At 44.1% G+C, this 22990-nt stretch overlaps 1 protein-coding gene and 1 pseudogene across 2 annotated transcripts in view; one reads left to right on the plus strand and one right to left on the minus strand.

Moving 5' to 3' along the window:
* LOC124552730 (calcium-binding mitochondrial carrier protein Aralar1) overlaps window positions 1-22990 on the minus strand; it is a 719518-nt gene that overhangs the window by 673035 nt on the left and 23493 nt on the right. The gene's annotated exons all lie outside the window — the stretch shown is intronic.
* Window positions 622-739, plus strand: LOC124552917 (annotated as a pseudogene).

Raw genomic sequence — 22990 nt, forward strand, 5'->3', positions numbered from 1 at the left:
AGAGCTACAGCAGTGCACAGACAGCAACGTAGGAGGGGGAGGGGGGGGGGGGCTTCACCACTGTATAATATGTTATTCAGTAGCTTCCCAGTGTCACTCCCTATTTCAGTATGTCGCCAGTCCATAGAAAACAGAAAGCCACGCTGATATAAAATATCGCTCGACCTTCGAATTCTTCGTATTTCATGGTTTTTTTTTTTTTGTTTTTCTTTTTTTTTTTTTTTTTTTGCCCAAAGTGTCGTAATCTCGTGAATAAAGTCGAGGGACGCCCAAAAGCTATTTAGTGTCACAAAACCAGTAATACAGACATCAGTTTGCGTTAAACTGCATATGCGTCAAAAATGACCCACATGGTACTACTGGTATAACAGGCAAATTTTTCCTGCTTCTAGGTGCGCTAAGGGGATGGTATTTTGGTGAGTTGTTCAACACGAAAAAACGAAAAAAGTCACGGGAGAGTTTGAACCTGTGATGATTATACAGGGGGTTAGGGTCCTCGAAAACAGCTCGTGGGTCAAAAATTACCCACGTGGTCCTTCCTGTGTTAAACATAATTAAGTGATGACAATAGAAAGAAACCGTAAGCCCTTGCAACAAATAATTGTCTGTAATATTTCAGATGCCAACGGCCTTGCCGCAGTGGTAACACCGGTTCCCGTCAGATCACCGAAGTTAAGCGCTGTCGGGCTCGGCTAGCACTTGGATGGGTGACCATCCGGTCTGCCGAGCGCTGTTGGCAAGCGGGGTGCACTCAGCGCTTGTGAGGCAAACTGAGGAGCTACTTGACCGAGAAGTAGCGGCTCCAGTCTCGGATACTGACATACGGCGGGAGAGGGGTGTGCTGACCAGATGCCCCTCCATATCCGCATCCACTGACGCTTGTGGGCTGAGGATGACACGGCGGCCAGTCGGTACCTTTGGGCCTTCATGGTCTGTGCTGGAGGGGGAGGAGAAAAAAATCTTTCAGATATCCTAGTCAGAGATTTGTCATCACCCAACTATGTTTAAGCCTCATTATCTCGAAATGAACATAACTGAAGGTGTACCACTATTGCAATAAAGCCTTTATATACAAGGGGCGTTGCTGCAGCGTACATGCAACTTCGATGCGGGTATGTAAGCACCGACATGTAGTCAAGAGATTAGCGTGCTATTCGTGTTTTCTGACCTGCGTCCTGTAAGTGCTGGAACGTTATTACCAAATGTATCGAAACAGGACCAACGTGCTAATATTTCTTTCTTGGCTACCAAAGACTGGCAGACATCCATTACAGAATGAAGAATGTTTATGGGGCAGCATGCTTGTCGAAAACCACCGTAGTGGAATGGTGCGCCAAGTCCCGTACTGCTTCATGATTATGCACGTCCCCATACCGCAAATATCGTACCGCAGAACTTGCGCCATCTCAAGTGGGACACATTCGAGCACGCGCCCCATAGTCCTGATCTCTTCCCATACGATTATTACGCCGTCGGTGCATTAGAAATGGTTCAAATGGCTCTGAGCACTATGGGACTCAACATCTGATGTCATCAGTCCCCTAGAACTTAGAACTACTTAAACCTAACTAACCTAAGGACATCACACACATCCATGCCGAAGGCAGGATTCGAACCGTAGCGGTGGTGCGGTTCCAGACTGAAGCGCCTAGAACCGGTCGGTCACACAGGCCGGCGCTGCATTAGAAAAATTTCTTGACCGGCTGACGATTCCTGTCCGACGAGGATGTCAGCAGGCAGTTGTTCTACAAGCAGCAGGGCACGGTGTTTTATCAAACGAGTGTCTCCAACTCGGTGCGCCGATGGCGTTGGTCGTAACCGGACGGCGGTCGCAGCGTACTTAGGTGGCTCTCAGTCGAATAGGAACCGATGTGGCATTTCTCAGCTCCACCGACTCTTTGGCTGAGGAATACGTCGGCAACAGAGTCTACTTGAGGTTTATTAAGTCTCTGTTGTTGCAAAAAATACAAAAATACATGGGTATCAAGCAAGGGAGGTAGAAATGACGAAACGAGCTTCTGGATTGGTATCTTTTTATTTTATTACTTCCTTCCGAGTCCGAGTTTTCATCAGCACTGGGTCATAATTTTCAATGAGCATAGGCTATAAATGAGGCTTACTGGATACTCATATTACCAGAACAAATGGCCTGCCTTCCCTATCACTTTGACTCTAATCATGAAAAGGCGCCAGTTTGTTATTGTTCAAATCGAACCCTCAGTTTGCGTTACCCGTAACACTGTAAGTGACAATCAGTAAGCCATGACAGACTAACTATCCACAGTACACAGATAGGACAGGTAAGAATGCAAGTCCTTGTTAGTGTACAAGCTTTACTGTACAGATTCTTTCACTCACATAATTTTCTGCAGTCGGCTGGCAGGAACTCTCGACCTGTTGAACTCTAGCCTGCTTGTCAACTAGTGATCTCTTTATATCGCGTTGGGACCGTTTGCTTATAGATGGTACATCACCGCATTGCATTTTTACTTCAATTCAGCCAGCTCGAAAGAAGCTGTGTTTTAATTCTCATCATCTCACACTGGGCTGGGGAAAGTGTCAAGCACTGTACATCTCCATCTGGTTTACCAGGCTCTACTTGTCAAAATTCTTACCAAGATGACTTTTCTTTTTAACAGTCCCTTCATGATTCGGGCATTATAGCCTGGTTGACTCAATGCTCACGACGATTTTGCCTGACTAGCACACCAATTCTCTACTTAGAGACTTTTGAACTTTTTGATTGTCTCTTCCACCACACATAACAGAGCGAGACAGGAGTGTGGGCAGCAACCAGGAGTGAGTAGGGAAGGATGGGGGAGAAAGTAGGGAAGGATGGGGGAGAAAGTAGGGAAGGAAGGGGGAGAAAGTAGGGAAGGAAGGGGGAGAAAGTAGGGAAGGAAGGGGGAGAAAGTAGGGAAGGAAGGGGGAGAAAGTAGGGAAGGAAGGGGGAGAAAGTAGGGAAGGAAGGGGGAGAAAGTAGGGAAGGAAGGGGGAGAAAGTAGGGAGGGGGAGAAAGTAGGGAGGGGGAGGTGACGAGGCAATGTAGAGCAGTACACAGAGGAGAGTCCCCGGAAGATAGAGAAATAGACACACACTCCGTTGTGCAGGAGACATTCATTCTAGGGCAGTATAGTCACACACAAAAACAGAGAATCATTGCCACAAAAGCTATAAAGGAAGAAAGTACGATCACCCATTTTATGATGCGTCTTGTTTCTCGCTGGGTATTTACAAGTAGCTAAGTTTGCTCGCATTTAAGAGCTCCGCGACGTGAGGCTTAAGTGCTGGTGTTCCTTGTACATCGTGTTGTTTTGCCTTTGAGCTACAGCTGTCAATGGGCTTATTACAATCGCAATAACGCCCACCCAAGTCTGCAGCAATAGTATTACGTCACAGTTGAGACAAATGTAATCAGGTTTCCGAGCTGATGGGGCCGTCAGTTCGCAAGTCTTGTGAAGGAACTGCATAGAACGGGATAAGGTGGAACAGAGATTTGAGTACCCTCATGTAATGTCAGACACAGAAGACAGGCTCGCAGAACGATGTAACTTTGTACATACAGAACAAGTTCCAGTTGTCTAGGTAGAACGACCACCTTGGTACTAGGTATCGGGCAAAGTAAACCGCCATATTGTAATCCAAAACAATCTCTGGTTTATCTATAACTTTGTCACTGGTTCCAAGATCGTGCATAGTTAAAAGTAATTTAACTGCCTTGTTTTGTTTCGCCACATACGAAACTAGGATCACATCATTCTGAAAACTAAATGAAGAGGAGTGGATAGCCCTACATATTCCAAGTAAAAATTCTGGTGGAATCTCGCGTTTCTTTTTTCTCTATGTGCCGATGCATGTGAGCTGCTTTTTCGAAAGGGAGTAGGCTAAGGAATAACTAGTGTATCAATTATACATTGTAACGTTTCTTCCTGAGCCTTCAGTGTAACTAGCCTTCATACATCACAGGAAGAATTAGAAACATCGTATGGCCCTTTAGGTTGTTTTCCACAATGTACTTTAATGTTACTAGTGAAGAATGTTTTATCATCCGCTAAAACAAAATTCTTTGTCCCGTACTTCTCCGGTTTGTTCGGGATATACTGAACAAAAGAACAGCGACACCGGAAAGCCTGCAACTTTTTGTCTACTGTCACAAATTGTCCTACACTATAAGAGATCTTGCAGTTCACCAAAAAGGCATCCAATATTTTCCTTACTGCAGCAAGTTTATCAGTTACTCTTCTTTCTTGACTTTAACTCCTGTCGTCGAAACGGGCACATTGTAAAAGGAGCAGCTCTCGTACCCTCCATACCAGTACCATCTGCTGTCCATAGTTCAATGACATTTGTGTGGTTTGCTTTCTTAGTCCCGATGAGGTACAATTATCCCAACAATGCCATTATTTCACATGTTTTAGTTTTCCTAGCGTCCCTTTCTCTGGAATATTGTACACATTCTTTCTTAGTTTGAATGTATATGTTCGTGTATAAGCGTTGTCCATAAAGCCTCTGTTTCACTCGTGACCCCTCTGGCAACACGTGTAGCCCCAGGGAATATTTTCCCAATATTCTTGCTTTTTGTTTACAAAGTCACATTAGGACACATTTTATTCCATTTAAACCTTTGTCCCTCCCAATAAAAATACCACGAGTGGAGAGTGGCTCTTCACAGTCATCATCTGAATCGAGGCCACTTCGTGTGATAAACTCCTCTCCTTCTTCAGAGTCGTCATCGTTTTCGTTGTCTGGTACAGAGTTGAACTCTGGACCCTCGTTGAGTAACCAATCAAGCTCGTTGTCTGTCAGCTTTGATCTCACCCTGCACAGCGATATACCTGCTTGTCACGCGTTGTCTTTTGATTCGATTAAAAAGGAATGAAATAAAAGTGAAGGAAAAATTGTATTGTATATTAACCGGGGGCCTAGAAACGACGGGAGGCTCTGTCCCCGCCACAGCAGCAGTGGTCCACTTCAACCTTCAACCCTCTGCCGCCCCACACCGAATCACTCTTTCAGGGGTTATTGTGCGGTTCGGCCCGCGGTGGACCCCCCTCCCCCCCCCCCCCCCCCCCTCACACCCAGGGAACGTCTCACACCAGACGAGTGTAACCCCTATGCCATGTTTTCGTGGTAGAGTAATGGTGGTGTACGCGTACGTGAACTTGTTTGCGCAGCAATCGCCGACATGGTCGAGGCGGAATAAGGGGAACCAGCCCGCATTCGCCGGTGCAGATGGAAAACCGCCTAAAAACCATCCACAGACTGGCCCGCTTGCCGGACCTCGACACAAGTCCGCTGGGCGGATTCGTGCCGGAGACCAGGAGCTCCTTCCCAGTGCGGAAAGCCGTACGTTAGACCACACGGGAAGGAAATATTACTTACATGACCGGGCGTGTGACGTACTTTGTACACTAAGACGACACACTCGCGGTTTATTTTAAATTACTGTAGCTCACGTGAACCTATGACAACACAACTTCTCACTGTGCTAGCTGTAACAATAATGCAGGAACAGGTAGGGGCTTGCTATTGCGAAACAACAACGAAACTATGCTGTTTGAGGCTTTCCCGGCGCTGCATTTGCTTGATAGGTTCCAGGGAATTACGCCGGATAATATTTCAGCGAGACAACTGCCCGTCATCTTCAGGTGCTGAGAAGCTCGCCAATTTATATGCTGGCTTTTTAGAACGGCGCAGGCGCCAGCGGGGCATAACGTCATCGAAGACCAATCGTAGACAGCGTCGAATACCAGAGCCCTCTGCTGGAGGAACGGGTCGCGGTCTGCGGATGAGCGCCGCGGCGCGGGAAATGCGGCCGGGAGCGACGGACCCCGTTCGCGCGCGCGAGGTGTTGGCGCGTGATTTAAGCATCTGCTTGTTGATTCATGTGTGGAATGAAATGGACAACCGTTTCGATGTTTCTCGTGCAACGCATTGTATTAATGTTGAGTGTATGGTATAGAGTCTGGGCGAACATAAAACTGTGTCTTGCTCTATCCAATTACATGCGCAGTGTTTTTCTATTTTGCATACTTTGTTGTAAACAAATGAAATCTGTCCTTCGTTCTTGAATCGTCCCGTATTTTTAACCGTTTCAGATCCGAATTTCTTCTGAAGAAAGAGTAATTTTCCTACATGCTCTAATGGTTTTAATGATTTTAGGTGCAAGATGTATAAACATTTGCTGGCCGGAGTGGCCGAGCGGTTCTAGGCGCTACAGTCTGGCACCGCGCGGTCGCAGGTTCGAATCCTGCCTCGGGCATGGATGTGTGTGCTGTCCTTAGGTTAGTTAGGTTTAAGTAGTTCAAAGTTCTAGGGGACTGATGACCTCAGAAGGTAAGTCCCATAGTGCTCAGAGCCATTTGAACCATTTTATAAACATTTAGGTACCCCTTTTCAAAACATGATTTGTAAGCCTGGCTTCTTTTTATGGATTAAATTAGTTAATTCTGAAATATTCACTGTTGTAATAAATAAACTGACCATTCAATAATTCCCATGCAAAATAATGGTAATAATATTCAGTAATACAGAGGAGTATATAGGGTGACAACTATTGATCTATATGAAAAAGAAACGAAAATTAGCTACAAACTGCTGTGTGCACAAACCTTATTCAATATATAAATGGCACTTCAGATATTCCCATTTAGGTTATGAAATGCTCGATATGCCTAGCATCATTGGCAATGATGTCGCGTAGTCGAATAGCGAAATTCTGCAAGACCCACTGAAGTGTCGGAAGATCTATGCTGTGGATGACCTCCTGAATGGCTGTTTTCAGCTCAGCAGTTGTTTTGGGGTTATTGCTGTACACCTTGTCTTTAATACAGCTCAACACAAAGGAGTCGTATGTGTTCAGATCCGGAGAATATGGCGGCCAATCGGGGGCCATACCAGTGGCCTCTGGGTACCCCAGAACCAGAATGCGGTCCGCCAAGTGCTCCTCCAGGACATCAAACACTCTCCTGCTTCGATGGGGTCGAACTCCGTCTTGCATGAATCACATCTTGTCGAAATCAGGGTCACTTTGGATAATGGGGATCAAATCATCTTCCAAAGCCTTCACGTACCGTTCGCTAGTCACCGTGCCATCAAGGAATATCGCACTGATTATTCCGTGACCGGTTACTGCACACCACACAGTCATCCATTTAGGATGAAGAGATTCCTCGGTCGCGAAATGCGATAGCTCAGTCCCCCAAATGAGCCAATTTTGCTTATTGACGAACCTATCCAAATGAAAGTAGGCTTCGTCGCTAAAGCAAAAGCCCATGCGTATACTAATTCCCATCATGCCTCGCGGCCAACCGTGCAGTTTGAACGTCCTAACGCCAACCTTCCAGAAGTTATGATGATTTTATTTCATACAGTTCAATAATTGTCACCCTGTAATTAACTAATCACTTCCGTATATTCTGGAGGTCAGAAGCCGGTGCCTACTGCTACATTCATTCGATTGTTAATATTTTTATAAACAGGTCGCAGCACTTGTACGTGCTGAAAAGGCTGAACATTCACAAAAGTGTACAAGAGGTTTCTACTGAGGCAAAACATTTCTCTTGCAGGTAATACACAGCAAACAATGAACACAACTGTAGCCAATTAGTCTGAAAGGGTTGAATTAAATAAACGTCACTTCTGGGACAACTGATGCGTCAGTCTCCCGATATCGCGGTATACACTGACGAAAAAGAAAGAAATAGCCAAAATCAAAAGAATCATTAATGTAGGGTAATAATATGTCGAAAATACATTTGTCTAGGTAACATATTTAAGTGATTAACATTGTTTGATAACAGGTATATGTATTCGCAAGGTACGCCACTGCAAATGTGAAATGATGGTACATGAATAAGCGATATAACCCCTTTAATGTTGAATCCAAGAATGCAAACGTGCATATATTGTGTTGCACAGGTGTCGGACGTCAATTTGTGCGATGGAGTTCCAAGCCTGCTGTACTTGATAACAAATAAAAATACACGGACTGTTAATGCTGGCCGGCCGGAGTGGCCGTGCGGTTCTAGGCGCTACAGTCTGGAGCCGCGCGACCGCTACGGTCTGATGACCTAAGCAGTTAAGTCCCATAGTACTCAGAGCCATTTGAACCATTTGTTAATGCTGTTTTGGATGACGCTGGAGTTGTCGTCCGATGATGCCCCGCATGTGCTCGATTGATGACAGTTCCAGTGATGGAGCAGGGCAAGGCACTCCGCAGAGCATGTTGGATTAAAACAGTTGTATATGGGCGAGCGTTATTCTGTTGGAGAACACCCACTGGAACACTGTTCATGAATGGCAACACAATAGGTCGAATCACCAGATTGACGTACAAATTTGTGGTCAGGGCGAGTGGGATGATCAAGAGAATACTCCTGTGTCAAACGAAATCGCACCCTAGACCTTAAGTCCAGCAGTAGGTCAAGCTCGTCTAGCAAGCAGACAATTTGGTTGCAGGCCCTCAATTTCCCTGCTCCTAACCCATGGCCAACAGTCACACCATGGTAGAATCCTGCTCTCCAATGAGCTCTCACTTGACACCACAGAAGCCGCAAATGGCGGTGGTTGGGATCAGTTGAATGCACGCTGGCTCGGAGTTGTCCTTGAAGTAACCGATTTGTAACAGTTCCTTCTGTCACTGTGGCGCCACCTGCTACTTAAGTCACTGCTGGAGATGCAGTAGTATGCGCCACGGCCATACGCCGAACACGATGGTCTTCTTCTCGCTGTTGCCACGGATCCCGGTCTTCTTGCGTCCGTATGTTCTCGTGGCTGCTGCTGCCAGTAGTCATGTACAGTGGCTACGTACTTGGCAAGTCTTTCTTCAGTACCGCATAAGCAACATCCAGATTCTCGCAACCCTATTACAGGACCTCATTTAGACTCAGTTAGGCGTAGATCATGGCACCTCGTCGCCTTGAAGACATTCTCGGCTAATATCGACTCGCTAAGTCGAATCTCAAAGCTAACTATCGCTGATGACCGTTTCTGCGTCTATTGAAGTGAAACCTGATTTGCAACTTCATAGTGGCGCTACTAGAGCCAATCTTAAGCGATGGGCAAGAGATCTGAGATATCTTTCAGATGTAGAAATAGGCCTACCAACTACCGTTTATGTCGCACAACTCTTGGTTTTGTGATTTTGTTCTCCGTCAGAGTATTACACTGAAGCCCCAAAGAAATTGGTATAGGCATGCGTATTGGAATACAGAGATATGTAAATAGAATACGCGCTGCAGTTGGCGACAACAAGCGACTGGTGTTGTTAGATCGGTTACTGCTGCTACAGTGGCAGGTTATCAAGATTTAAACGAGTTTGAACGTGATGTTATCGTCGGCGCACGAACAATGAGACACAGTATCTCCGAGGTAGTGATGAAGTGGGGATTTTCCCGTACGACCAATCCATGATTGTACCGACAATATGAGGAATCTGGTAGAACATCAAATCTCCGACGTCGCTGCGGCCGGAAAAAGATCCTGCAAGAACGGTACCAAAGACGGCTGAAGAGCGTTACAGAAGTGCAACCCTTCCGCTAATTGTTGCAGATTTCGATGTTGCGCCATCGACAAGTGTCACCGTGGAAACCATTCAACGAAACATCATCAAAATGGGCTTTCGGGGCGAAAGGCCCACTCCTGTACGCTTGATGACTGCACAACACAAAACTTTACGTCTTGCCTAAGGCCTCGCCGACATTAGCTGTGAATATATGTTGTCCCAGCAGAGGAGTCTCGTTTCAAATTGCTTCGAGAGGTTGCGTGTGTACGGGTATGGAGACAACTTTGTGAATGCATGGACCCTGCATGTCAGCAGGGGACTGTTCAAGCTGGTGGAGGCTCTGTAATGGTGGGCGGCGTGTGCAGTTGGAGTGATATGGGACCCCTGATACGAGTCTGGCAAGCGATACGTACGTAAGCATCGTGTCTGATCAACTGCATCCGTTCATGTCCATTGTGCATTCCGACGTTCTTGGGCAATTCTAGCAGAACAATGCGACATCCCACACGTTCAGAATTGCAAACAGAGTGGCTCCAGGAACACTCTTCTGAGTCTAAACACTTCTGCTGGCCACCAAACTCCCCAGACATGAACATTATTGAGCATATCTGGGATGCCTTGCAACATGCTATTCAGAAGAGAGATCCACCCTCTGGTACTCTTACGACTTTATGGAGAGCCCTCCAGGATTCACGGTGCCAGTTCCCTCCAGCACTACTTCAGACATTAGTCGAGTACATGCCACGTCTCGTTGTGGCACATCTGCGTGCTCGCAGGGGCGCTACACGATATTGGGCAGGTGTACCAGTTTCTCTGGATCTTCAGTGCAGCACTAAGGCTCCGCGGCAGGTAATACGGGCCACCTTGAGGAGCGTGCAGCACAGCGCGGGCGGTCAGCGGCCGACAGAGTCGGTGTCGGCCGCACAGCTGCGGCGCGGCGCAGAAATGCGGGCAGCGCCGGTCCCGGTATCGACCCGCGTGGCGCACGCCTCGGCTGGCGCTCTCTGGGCCGGCGTCGTAGCCGCAGGTGCCGGGGAGGGAAAGCACGGGAAGAACAAAGGGCAGAGGCGCCACCACTTGACCCACAGCCCGCTTTCCCCTGCAGACTTCACTTTTAGTGCGGTCGCTCTGCCAGCGCTGCCTCGTCTGCACTGCTGGCTGGCACGTTACCAACTCGTGCACCACCGAGCTGCCATTCGTCACACCAGCTACAAATTCTATCTAATGTAATTTTATCCATATTTCGCAGCTTCAAACGTGACTGTATTCAATACACTGGAAGTTTTAGCTCTCAGTGGTTGACAACCTCACAACAGGCCACAGCAGTCCACCCACCACTCACCCCACCGCAGCCCCACACCGAACCCAGGGTTCAGCCCCTTCGACCATAAATATAATAGAATGGCCCTGACGTCATTTGTGTGGCTCCACCATTTCTGGGCTAAAGTCACGTGAATGTTGGCAGAACACGGTTGTTTCCTGTTGCGCTTACGGCTGTACTCAGCGATTTGTTGTGGGAAAATAGCATAACATTTGACGTGTGTTTCTATAATAGTGCAGATGCGTTTATTGAAATCTCCTGAAGTGACTTTTATATGTTTTTTACACTTGAAATAGAGTATCACGTAAATTAAAGTGTTTAAAGTGATGCCTGTAAAGTCAGACTCCTATTACATTTTGGAAAGTATCTGTGATAATTCGGTTACAGAAGTAAGTATAACCGTTTCTCGTTCCTACTCGTAGGTTCCCTAAGGATGAAAACCGAAGGCAGCTTTGGATACAGGCCCTGAAACGGAAAAACTTTAAGCCATCTGCACATACGCGCCATTTTGTATATACAAGTGAGATTATAATAAGGTAAGAGCACCTATAGTCGACACATGAAGAGAATTTTTCCTACCTTCTAGTACTATTAAATAAATGTAGGCTCCAAAATTATTTTCTGAAACTTCAAACTCTCTCCTTTCATCTAAAATAACATTTTTTTTAAACTGATAGTTTAAACTTTTGTAAAAATAGTAGGAACTGAACCTTTGAAGTGCACCTAAAATTGATACTCTAAAATGGACCTGCTCCTAAAGTCGACAATTTTGGCACCTATAGTTGACGTAATTCCCATATCCCATTTTCTTTTATAAGTGACTAGAGCTCAAAACGCGGCGAATCCAATATTTAAAGTTTTGACACGAGCCCTCTCTTACTGTTTAAAAGAATTTTAACGACATTTTACTTTACTTGATAGTTTATAGTAATTTCGTCCCGCTGCCCACCGGAGGGGTTCGATGTATTTGTTAGATTTTACAAATGGTACTGTGAACAAATCCAGGTCAAATATAGTCCTGACATAATTTTTCGCAAATAAAAAAGTAATTTTTGTTGGAAGCGTTTGGCAGTCAATTGATAAATGTGGGTAAAATACGATACAAACATAGGATGGCAGACCGCTGATTTGAAATCCCGCCCCGTTTTGCCAACAGTCACGTGGTTTACGTTGGAGCCACACTAGCCCTATAGCTTCTGCACAGCAAGACCAGTCTACTAGTATCTATGGTCGAAGTTCGGCCCCGCAGTGGATACTACGTTGATACCATATCAGAATATTTTATGGCATGTATGGCTGGTATACACGCTTGTTAATCATGTAAACACTTTACCTTTCTTATGTAGCACCAGGCCTTTTATAGATTTAGCACCAGCAAATTGGTTACACACTGTTTTTGTTTGTAAAAGATCTGAAGATGGCAGTAGCCGAAACCGGTAATAGTGAAGTGTGAAAGTCTGCGCGATCAAGGGGGACCTGTACAAGTACCAATTGAAATGTGGAATGTTTTGAGCCAGTGGCACAGGCCCACGAATGCTGTCGAAGTTTGGCATAGGAACCTAAACTCGTCAACAAATCAAAAACATCTGAACGTAGACTTTTTGATAAATAAGCCGAAGAAGAAAGGAATACGTGCTCTATTTGGGATTAAAAAGATTCAGTTGGCCTGCATCCGAAGAGAAAAAAAAAAAAAACACACAGATCGTGACAAAAGATTGAGAGTTGAAAGACAATATAAGAATATACAAGGTAGTACTAATTTAAGTTTTGCTGTTTGAGCCGGTGTAGAAGGAACACTATTTATCTTATCGGTACTCAACTTTATTGGAATTAAGTCCAGACAGTACGCTGTAGGACTTGTGTTGTTAGTTGTGTGCATGATGACTTGCAGTTAGGCGCCGGTACTGATAGGGCGACGTAGGGCTGAAACACAAGCATCAGTGTGCACTACAACTGCAGACAGTCAACATTGGTCGGTACTAGGTGAACAGGGCTTTTCTCCTAAGGCTCTTTTATCAAAACAGCAAGTGATGCTGTCCTTCGCTTGAAGAACATGATTCGTAAATTCGGATTAACTGGCAACTTGGAAATTGCTGTTGGAAGAGGCCCCACAAATTGTTGAGGTTGCTGTTGCCATGGTTGAGAATGCTGGACAAATTTAAGTAGTTACTGTTGTCATGGTTGAGAATGCTGGACAATGTAGGATCTTCGAACTGTGTCGCGATAGCTGAGCCTTCGGAAAGTGCTGCGAACAATTGTGATGTATCTCTAGTGCGGTTGCGGGCTGTCGTGGATGCAGGTGGTCGTCACACTGGGCAACGTTTGTAAACTGGAACGTAAACATGGTGCGCAATTAAATGTTACCCCTGATTTGATCCATTATAAATGGTTCTGAAAGCCTGCGACTGTGAAAACAACAGGTTTGTTTATAAATAACTCCTCTACTGCCAGTCATGATTTTCCTTATTTCATTTTTCGCACGACGCGTTTCGGGAAATGATTCCCATTTTCAAGTGAGTTTTTTTGTGTTTGTTATGTCATTCCTATGTGATGACGTCGATGTGTGAGATTGTGCTTCATTTCGTTGACTTTACTGCAATATATAAGAAAACACGCGATTTTTAGTTGGTTGTCGATCTTTTTGTGAAGTTAGTGGCGAAATTTAGAAGAATTTGTACTTACAGTTTCCTTATAGTCCATTTGTGCAGTCTCATCACACACTAAACATCACACGCAACTTGCTGTACACTTCTAAACATCGAAAACATTTTACATAAACAAAATAGTGACACAGATGTTCTTACAAGTAGTCAACAGAGGTGACATTATAGGTCTTCCACCGAGTATGATATGCTTTTGTACAGAGGTTATTTACCTTAACAATTTGGATCATAATTTACTTCTGTCTATTTTACAATTATGCTTATTTCTATGTGTTACTATTTTTATTTAAGTATACTATCGAAGCATCTGAAGAAATTCACTAATTCACTTTCAAGTTTTTCGTTTAATATTTTATCTTCATATTTTCTGTAATGTGAATATATCTCCAGTTCTTCTAGTAAATCCATTATATGTCCTTCATTTATTCTTGTAAATTTCGTCACTAACTTCACAAAAAGATCGACAACCAACTAAAAATCGCGTGTTTTCTTATATATTGCAGTAAAGTCAACGAAATGAATCAGAATCTCACACATCGACAACATCACATAGGAATGACATAACAAACACAAAAAACGCACTTGAAAATGGGAATCATTTCCCGAAACGAGTCGTGCGAAAAATGAAATGAAGAAAATCGTGACTGGTAGCAGATGAGTTATTTATAAACAAACCAAATGTTGCCTCATAACGTGGAAATTAAGATATCTGTCATTCAATGGGTTATTTGGTATTTTTTACCGATGTCCTTACAAATGTTTCAACAAAGTTGCATTTCCTACTATCACTCGTTTTGCATAGGGTCCCTCAAGTAGCGAAGTTTAATTACAGGGCGGCGCACGGTAAGTCAGCTGATTTGTTTCATGAATAACACGTTTGTTGTTGACAAGATTTGTAATTTATTGATGTAGACGTAAAGAATACAGCTTGGAAATACAACCTAATGAATCACACGTTCAATATGACTGCCGTTTTGGTTTACAACTTCTTCAACGTGCATTTGTGGCGACTCTCCCACAAAAATCTTCTGGAATAGCGCGGCATAACTACACAATGATGACCCTAAATTGCACTGCATTTTCCGATTTTCTGTGGTACACCTTCTCTTTAAGGAACCGCCAAAGTAGAAGTCACATGGGTTGATTTCCGGGCTGTGTGGCAGCCACATCCCTCTCCTGCGTAACGTTCTGGAAATTTGTTTGACGATACCCTAAGGCCAACGTTGGCAGTATGGGGGCGTGCTCCATCCTGCATGAACCATTGTGTCTGCAATGGGAGTCATGAGGCCTTGAATTGGGGAAAGAACTGGTTTCACAGCATGTGTGAATAGTGTTCACCGGTTACTGTAGCATCAAAGAAGAACAGAGCGATGATTCCACGGCTTGACACGGTGATCCGCACGCACACTTTCTCCCCATAGGTCTGTTTCGTGTGGATTATTCGCAAAGGTTCACGTGCCCAGAATCGAACGTTCTGTTTGTTCACAACACCGTTCACGTAAAAATCAGCTTCGTCAGAAAACCGTGTGTTGTCTAGCACTGCCTCTTGGTCTTGGTCGATTGCCCACCTTGCAAACTGGAGTCTCCGCTCCTTATCTCTCGCAGTAAGCTTATGCGCCACAGTCATCTTGATACAAGCGAAGATCGGATTGAATAATTCTATGTACAGATTGGCATGAATCCCCAACTCGGCACTGGCTCTTCTTGTCGATTTACTCGGACTACGAGTCGAAGCCGCTCGAACTGCTTCAGTGTATTGCGCCGAACGTACGGTGCGTGCGTGTGGCCACTGACACTCCAAAACAGATCCAGTACCTTCAAATTTTTGATGTAATCTGCGTATTGTCTGTGGGCTGGGAGCCCACCGTGTGCCCAAATGAGCACGAAACCTTCTCTGTCTCAATGTAACGCTGTTCGTCGCCGCGAACAGTAACACAATCTTCGTCTTTTGTGCGACGGTCAACCGTCCTTTGTCCGCCATCGCGGCAAACTGAAATGGCGGACTCTCAACGGAAGCGATGAACTCGCAACGACATCTGGCGTAATTTCCAAGAACTGCACGAAGTTGAGCGCACAATTTGAAAGCTATTGCCCCAATAGCATACTTGTAGTGTCGAAATTCAGCCGGGTGACTTATCGTGCGCCAGCCTGTATAACCGATCTGTAATCCTGCACACGCGAACATATGGCGAAGGGTACCCAGTGCTACTACTAGTCATTTCCTTTCCTGTTCCACTTTTAAACCTCCGTACGAGCCCAGGTTTCTCTTACCTGCTTGGTCCTTGCGCGAAATGTACTTCGGTGGCAGTCAGCTTCAAATTCCGGTTCTCTAAACTATCTCACTAGTGTTTCTTGAAAATAAAGTCGCCATTGCCATAAAACTCTGCACTCGACGGTTACTCATTCAGTAATGTGCGCAAGCTACGCTGTGGTTGGAAGGTGTAAATGCAAATTGAATACCGCAGACGAGATGTGAAGACGATCGTTGTAAACATGGTCTGCTCAGACAAACCTTAGCGTGTAAAGGGCCTTGAAGATTGTAATACACCAGCAAGGTCAGCAGAGCAAAACTAACTGGCAAAATAACAGGAGACGGGCTCTATGCTGAATAAAAACCAAAAACAGTTCGAACACAAAGAAACATTGCTCGGGTGAAGGAAAGTCTCCACCAGAGTCCGGCGAAGTCTCAACGCCATTCATTTTTGCAACTGGGAATTACGAGCTGGTCCTCTATACACATTATCAAAAAGGACCTGCATCTGTATCCTGTCCGGACAAACTATCGCGACTTGAATTCTGCCGGTGATTTCTGAGAAGTGGAATGACTTCTGGAGCCTCTGTTCATCAATGCTTCAGCTGGGGACTCGTTCAAGTGGTCAGGGTACATCAACTCTCAGAACATGCGGCGTAATAGACCATAAAATCCCCATCTTATTGTAAACAAATATACTCCACAACCTGCAGAAGATATATAAACATGGGTTGGACAAAAATATGGAAACACCGCGAGAAATGCATGCTTGAAGGTAAACGCAGATGCTAATCAAGCCTGCAAGTTACACATGAGTATTTTATCATGAACGGCTCCTGTGCAATGATCTCAATGTATTGCAAGTGTTAGTTGTGGTCATTACAGTGTTCTGTATACTTGTGAGTGCATTATATTGCAGCTCAGTGAATTTGAACGTGGCCAAATTGATTGTGCTCATATGGTGGATGCTTCAGTAACCAAAATGTTGATGTTTCAAGAGGCACCAATCGAAGATTTATATCACATACTAGGAAATCGGAAAAAATGTCATCCTTCCCAAAAAAAAATAACCCACCCAAAGAAATGCTCACAGGCCAAAAAAAAAAAAAAACACAGGCAAAAAAAAATCACAGGCCAAAAAAAAAATCACAGGCCAAAAAAAAAATCACAGGCCAAAAAAAAATCACAGGCCAAAAAAAAAATCACAGGCCAAAAAAAAATCACAGGCCAAAAAAAAATCACAGGCCAAAAAAAATCACAGGCCAAAAAAAAAATCACAGGCGAAAAAAAATCACAGGCCAAAAAAAAATCACAGGCCAAAAAAAAAATCACAGGCCAAAAAATCACAGGCCAAAAAATCTCTTGTGAAGTCACATTGAGTTTGTGATCGCTCTAAGCTTGTGATTATAGCTTGATACCAGTGCCTACCAATTTTAATTGTATATTACAATAATGAGGATGGTCACTAAGTGACCGAAAATCGATTTTGCTGACAATAAAACAACAAAACACGGCCAATGCTTATTTTCCTTCCAATTCTATCCACTATTTGGTCGTGGTGCACACAACACGTCATGGAGTCGCCAATTTATTAATATTTCTCCCAGTTTTTGGTAAATATCTGAAATTGTTCTTTTGAAATTGTAGTAGAACGTAATTTTACTCTCACTGTGTGAAGGAGTCTTACTATTTTCTGAGCTTTCATCATGTCCAGTGTTTCACTTTGACTGTGTGAAGCAAACATGGGTGGCACGAAGAAGTGGTCCGATTGCACTGGGAGGTGGCCGTGTGAATGGAGTAACAATTTTTAACGCAACTAGCATTCTTGAAAAACAGTTGCTGAAAATGACGAACAAAAATCTAAATGACAGGATTGGCTTTTGCGAGATGTGGAGACGTGTGAGGGGAAATGATGACGTAATCGGCGCTCAGCGCCACCGACAGAAGCCGCAACATTTAACTTCACCACGAACTCTTGACACTACAACTGCTAGCCGCTGACGTTTGCAGAAATGGAGGAAAGGAAAGTCGACATGATGTGTTCCAGACAAGTCGAATATGTGACGAAACCGAAGGACGGGCCCAACGGTCACCTTTTATTGTGGCACTGGGATGCAGTTACCATTGTCAACAAAGCGGCTATCGCCAAGCGTTGACGTCAATCGTGGGGGATTAGGCAGGCGGACACCTCGTTGATGTACAGAATATCTAATAATAAATCAATATTTGAATACACATCTCTGAAACCCCGCCAGTTTTACAGGGCATTTACAATGTGCAGCCGATATTTTTATAGGCCGGTACGTCGACTTTTTTCCGTCGATATTTCAATAACTTCTTTCATTATATTGAGGGCTGATAATTATACATTTTTAAATATCGATACACCGAATTCTCGATATTCTTAAAAATATCGTAGTCCTAGCTTGCAGCGACGCGCCGCACGCGAGACTACTGCCTCATGCCGTGCCTGGCTGCTTGCAATATCGCTCCTGTGAAAACACGTGTCGCGCCCCTAAGCGAAGCGTTGCGCGATCTTTCATTGCAACGTGTCGTATCGCACTTTTTATTGCCGCAGTGAAAACCGCGCCTTACACGCAAGTACGCTACGCGCACCCAACGACGAGTAGTCGATTTCGACCATAATGTCGCTCGTGTAAATCGGGCTTCAACCAGACATTTCTAGGCAACGTACAGTTCGAAAATGGCTCTGAGCACTATGGGACTTAACATCTATGGTCATCAGTCCCCTAGAACTTAGAACTACTTAAACCTAACTAACCTAAGGACATCACACAACACCCAGTCATCACGAGGCAGAGAAAATCCCTGACCCCGCCGGGAATCGAACCCGGGAACCCGGGCGCGGGAAGCGAGAACGCTACCGCACGACCACGAGCTGCAACGTACAGTTCGATACGGCCTCTTAACCACGGTGCCACTCAACTACTATCTTTTCACATTAACGTTTAGTGGTCCACTAATGCTTTCTACGTTGAATTAATAGAGTGGCTGTTTGTGCATATCCACCGCCATATCTGGAATAGGTTTCTTATATAGGACAGTAAAATATCGAAATATTGGTATCAATAACGCGGTGTCAACTGAAGAATGGGATACAACTCGTCGGCTTTGACCAATGACGTCATATTTTAGTTATAGTCTATTAGGAACATTACGTATGTAGGTTGTGGACAGCTGGGAATGTGGGTCTCACGGGGAGCGTGGAAGCGCAAGGGACAAGTCCCTGCAGTCGAGCTATTCATCTGTGTCCTCGGTGGCTCAGATGGATAGAGCGTCTGCCATGTAAGCAGGAGATACCGGGTTCGAGTCCCGGTCGGGGCTGTCCCCATCGAGATGTATCACCAACCCCTGTCGGCAGCTGAGGGTTTCAATTAACTATCATTTATTATAGTTATTAGTTCTTTATTTTCAAGTCGTAGATAACAAATCTGTTATATTCTGCGGCAATATGTCATAACAGTAAATAAAAATTAATGACTGTGTTTATGATTCTCGTCGCTTGTGGTAATTTTAAGTCATGTGTGTAGACATTATGAATTACACCTCTCTCTGATAGAGTCGTACCAGTAGTTGTTTTCTCTGAAGTTGATTCGTATCCTGTGCTATGTAGGTCAACTGAAGAATATACTAGTACTAGCGAAACCAAAAGGCGGCGTACATAACATTGTCCTCAGGGAGTCACACCTAGTGATACGTGGCTGGCGACCACGGGGTCCCGAGCTGAGTCCTGGCATTGCTTCCACTTACTTATGCCAGGCTCCTCACTTTTATCTTTGCTGTCTGGCCACCCTCGGCCAGCTCTTGTTCTTTTCCGACCCTGACGCTATTAGGTTTCGAGGGCTAGGGGTCTTTCATTTTCCAACCTATACTTCTCATGCAGCGTCTGACCCGGAGCGGGCGGCTGCAAAAGGCGTCTGTATCCCATGTTAGGGGCGGCCTCCAGAACTGCGGAAGGCAACGGAATACCACCGCAGATTATCTTCCCTGCATAATGCAGTCTCCATTTTATGCAAAAAAATGGCTTCCTCATGTTAAATCAGTGTCCGGAGGTAAAATAGTCACCCATTCGGATCTCCGGGGAGGGGGGGGGGGGGGGGGGACAACTTGAAAGGAGGCAAAAAATCAAAACGAGAATTGGTACCTGGAATGTCAGAACTCTGCTACAAGCAGGAAACTAGAAAACCTTAAAAGAGAGATGGAAAAGAATCATATGGACCTCGTAGGAGTTGCTGAGGTAAGATGGAATGGACATGGAGAGTTGCAGTCAGATGAATATGTATTCTACTACTCAGGAGGAGAAGTAAAAGGAATTAATGGAGTAGGAATGATTATGACAAAGGAATTGGCTAAATGTGTGGAACATGTAGACTATGCAAATGACCGGGTTATTGGCGTAAGGCTGAAAGGAGCACAAAAAGATTTACTGATTGTCCAGGTGTATATGCCAACTTCAGAACATGATGACCAAATTGTAGAGGAAACGTACAGTGTAATAGAGAGAATAATGGACGAAAATAAAAAATGCTGCAAAATAATAATGGGAGACTGGAACGCCATTGTGGGAGAAGGGAAAGAGGGAAACATAGTAGGCAGTCATGGTCTTGGAAAGAGAAATGACAGAGGTGAATGGTTAATTGACTTCTGCAGGGAAAGGCAGCTGATAGTGGCAAACACATGGTTCAAGAACCATAAGAGGAGGCTCTACACTTGGAAATCACCAGGGGATAAATACAGAAACCAAATCGATTTTATACTGGTAGAAGAAAGATACAGGAATGGAATCAAGAAGGTGCACACATTACCAGGTGCAGATATTAATACTGACCACAACTTACTTATGGCAGAAATGGAAATAAGAATGAAAAAACTGAAAAAGGCGACAATGGTGAAGAAGTGGGATTTAGAGGAGATAAGGTCCAACAAAGAACAAATTACAGAAATGCTGTCTCGGGACTTTCTAAACACAATACGAGACAAAGAAGCACCTGATAATGCCAACGAGTACTGGAATATGCTGAAAGAAGGAATCATTGAAGCAGGACAGCAAAATATAGGATATGTAAAAGGGAAAAGGTCAAAAAAACCATGTGTCACACAAGAAATGATTTCCAAGATGGAGGAGAGAAGAAAATTAAAAAACAAGAACACTGAAGATGCAAGAAAGATATACCGAAGGTTAAATAACGAACTGCGAAGAGAAACAGAGCAGGCTAGGAAAAAATAGCTAAAAGAGGAATGTGATGAAATTGAAGAACTGGACAGGAAGGGAAGATACGACTTACTATACAACAGAGTAAAGACCATGACATGGGAACAAAACAGAGCAGGAAGTGCTACTATGGAAATTTTGAGTAAAGACGAAGAGGTAGTGTACAAAGATCGTGACGATGTCCTCCAGAGATGGGAAGAATATATAAAAGAGCTATATGACACAAATAGCAAACCAGAAACTCTGGGACTTGAATCACACAACAGTGTAAGTGATGAAGAGAAAGGACCGACCATCATAATGGAAGAAGTAAAGTCTGCCATTGCTGCAATGAAAAATGGCAAAGCAGTAGGTACAGATACAATACCGGGAGAAATACTAAAATGCTTGAACCACAATGGAATAAGAGAAATATTGAGGTTATGTAATAAAATATATGACAGTGGTGAATGGCCTGAGGACTTTTTGACAACAGTAATGATTCCATTACCGAAAAAACAAGGAACCAAGAAATGCAGGGAGCACAGGACAATCAGCCTCATTTCACATGCAGCTAAAGTGATGTTAAGAATAATTAATAAAAGACTTGAAAAAGTAATAGAGGAGAATCTTGGCGAGGAGCAGTTTGGCTTTAGACGGAATACGGGCACCAGAGATGCCATAGGGCTCCTACGAATCTTGGAAGCAAGGTTTATTGAAAAAGGAAGAGACCTATATATGTGCTTCATCGATTTAGAAAAGGCATTTGACAATGTGGTTTGGGACAAGCTGGCGACTATTATGAGGGAAAAGAGAGTGGACTGGAAAACCAGAAGACTTATAAACTCATTATACCTTAATCAAAAAGTTTCAGTTAAAGTGAGAGGAGAAAGTACAAACTGGATCAGACTAGGGAAAGGAGTAAGACAAGGATGCTGTTTATCACCTACTCTTTTCAACCTGTACTTGGAAAATATGATTGACCAATGCTCATTAGATGACAAAGGAGTAGAAATTGGAGGAAGAAGAGTAAGGTGCTTGAGATTTGCTGATGATATGGTCCTCCTAGCCACAGGGGAAAAAGAATTACAGGATTTGGTGGACACCATTGCAACTAACGGAAAAAATATGGAATGAAAATTAACACAAATAAAACAAAAGTATTGGCAATAGGAGGAAATAAGGGAATAAAAATTGTGCTGAATGGAGAAACACTAGAACAGGTGCAAAATTTTAAGTATCTTGGAAGCAGGATAGACACCGACTAGAAGTGCACCACAGAAATTAAAACAAGGATAGCAATGGCAAAAGAGGCGTTTTATAAGAAAAGGAGAATCTTCTGCAGCGGTCTGGACAGAGAACTCAGAAAGAGACTCAAAATGTCTTGTATGGAGTGTTGTTCTATATGGCGCTGAAACATGGACTATGAGGAAAAAAGACAGAGAAAGGCTGGAGGCTTTTGAGATCTGGAGATGGCGGAAGATGGAAAGAATAAGTTGGATGGACAGAGTAGAAATGAAGAGGTACTGAGAAGAGTGGGAGAGAAAAGACAGTTACTAGATGTAATAAAGAGAAGAAAAAGAAATTGGATTGGGCATATATTAAGAAAGAATGACGGACAGATAAAAACAGTTTTAGAAGGTTATGTAGAAGGGAAAAGGAAGCGAGGAAGGAAGAGATTCCAGATACTGGATGACATGATGGACGGTACAACATACAGCAGCCTTAAGAAGGAAGCAATGGATCGCAGAAAATGGAGAGGCAAAGGACCTGCTAATATAGCAGATAACTGATGATGATGGACATAACATTGGCAATTTGTACCCCAGTTGAACGACGAAGGTTGTATCCTGTTTTCAGTTGGCTTACATAGTTCAGCTGAAGTACAGGTTGCAAATTTTACGTTTGTCGCTTTTTTCGCCTTTTCTAGACTAGTATCATATTCTTCAGTTGATAATAGTACTTGCGAAGATGAAAAAACGGACATACGAAAAATTTGTATCCTGTGCTTCACTTGTCCATTATAGGTGAAGTACAG

Source organism: Schistocerca americana, chromosome 10, assembly GCF_021461395.2.
Source record: "Schistocerca americana isolate TAMUIC-IGC-003095 chromosome 10, iqSchAmer2.1, whole genome shotgun sequence".
NCBI classification, from domain to species: Eukaryota; Metazoa; Arthropoda; class Insecta; order Orthoptera; family Acrididae; genus Schistocerca; species Schistocerca americana.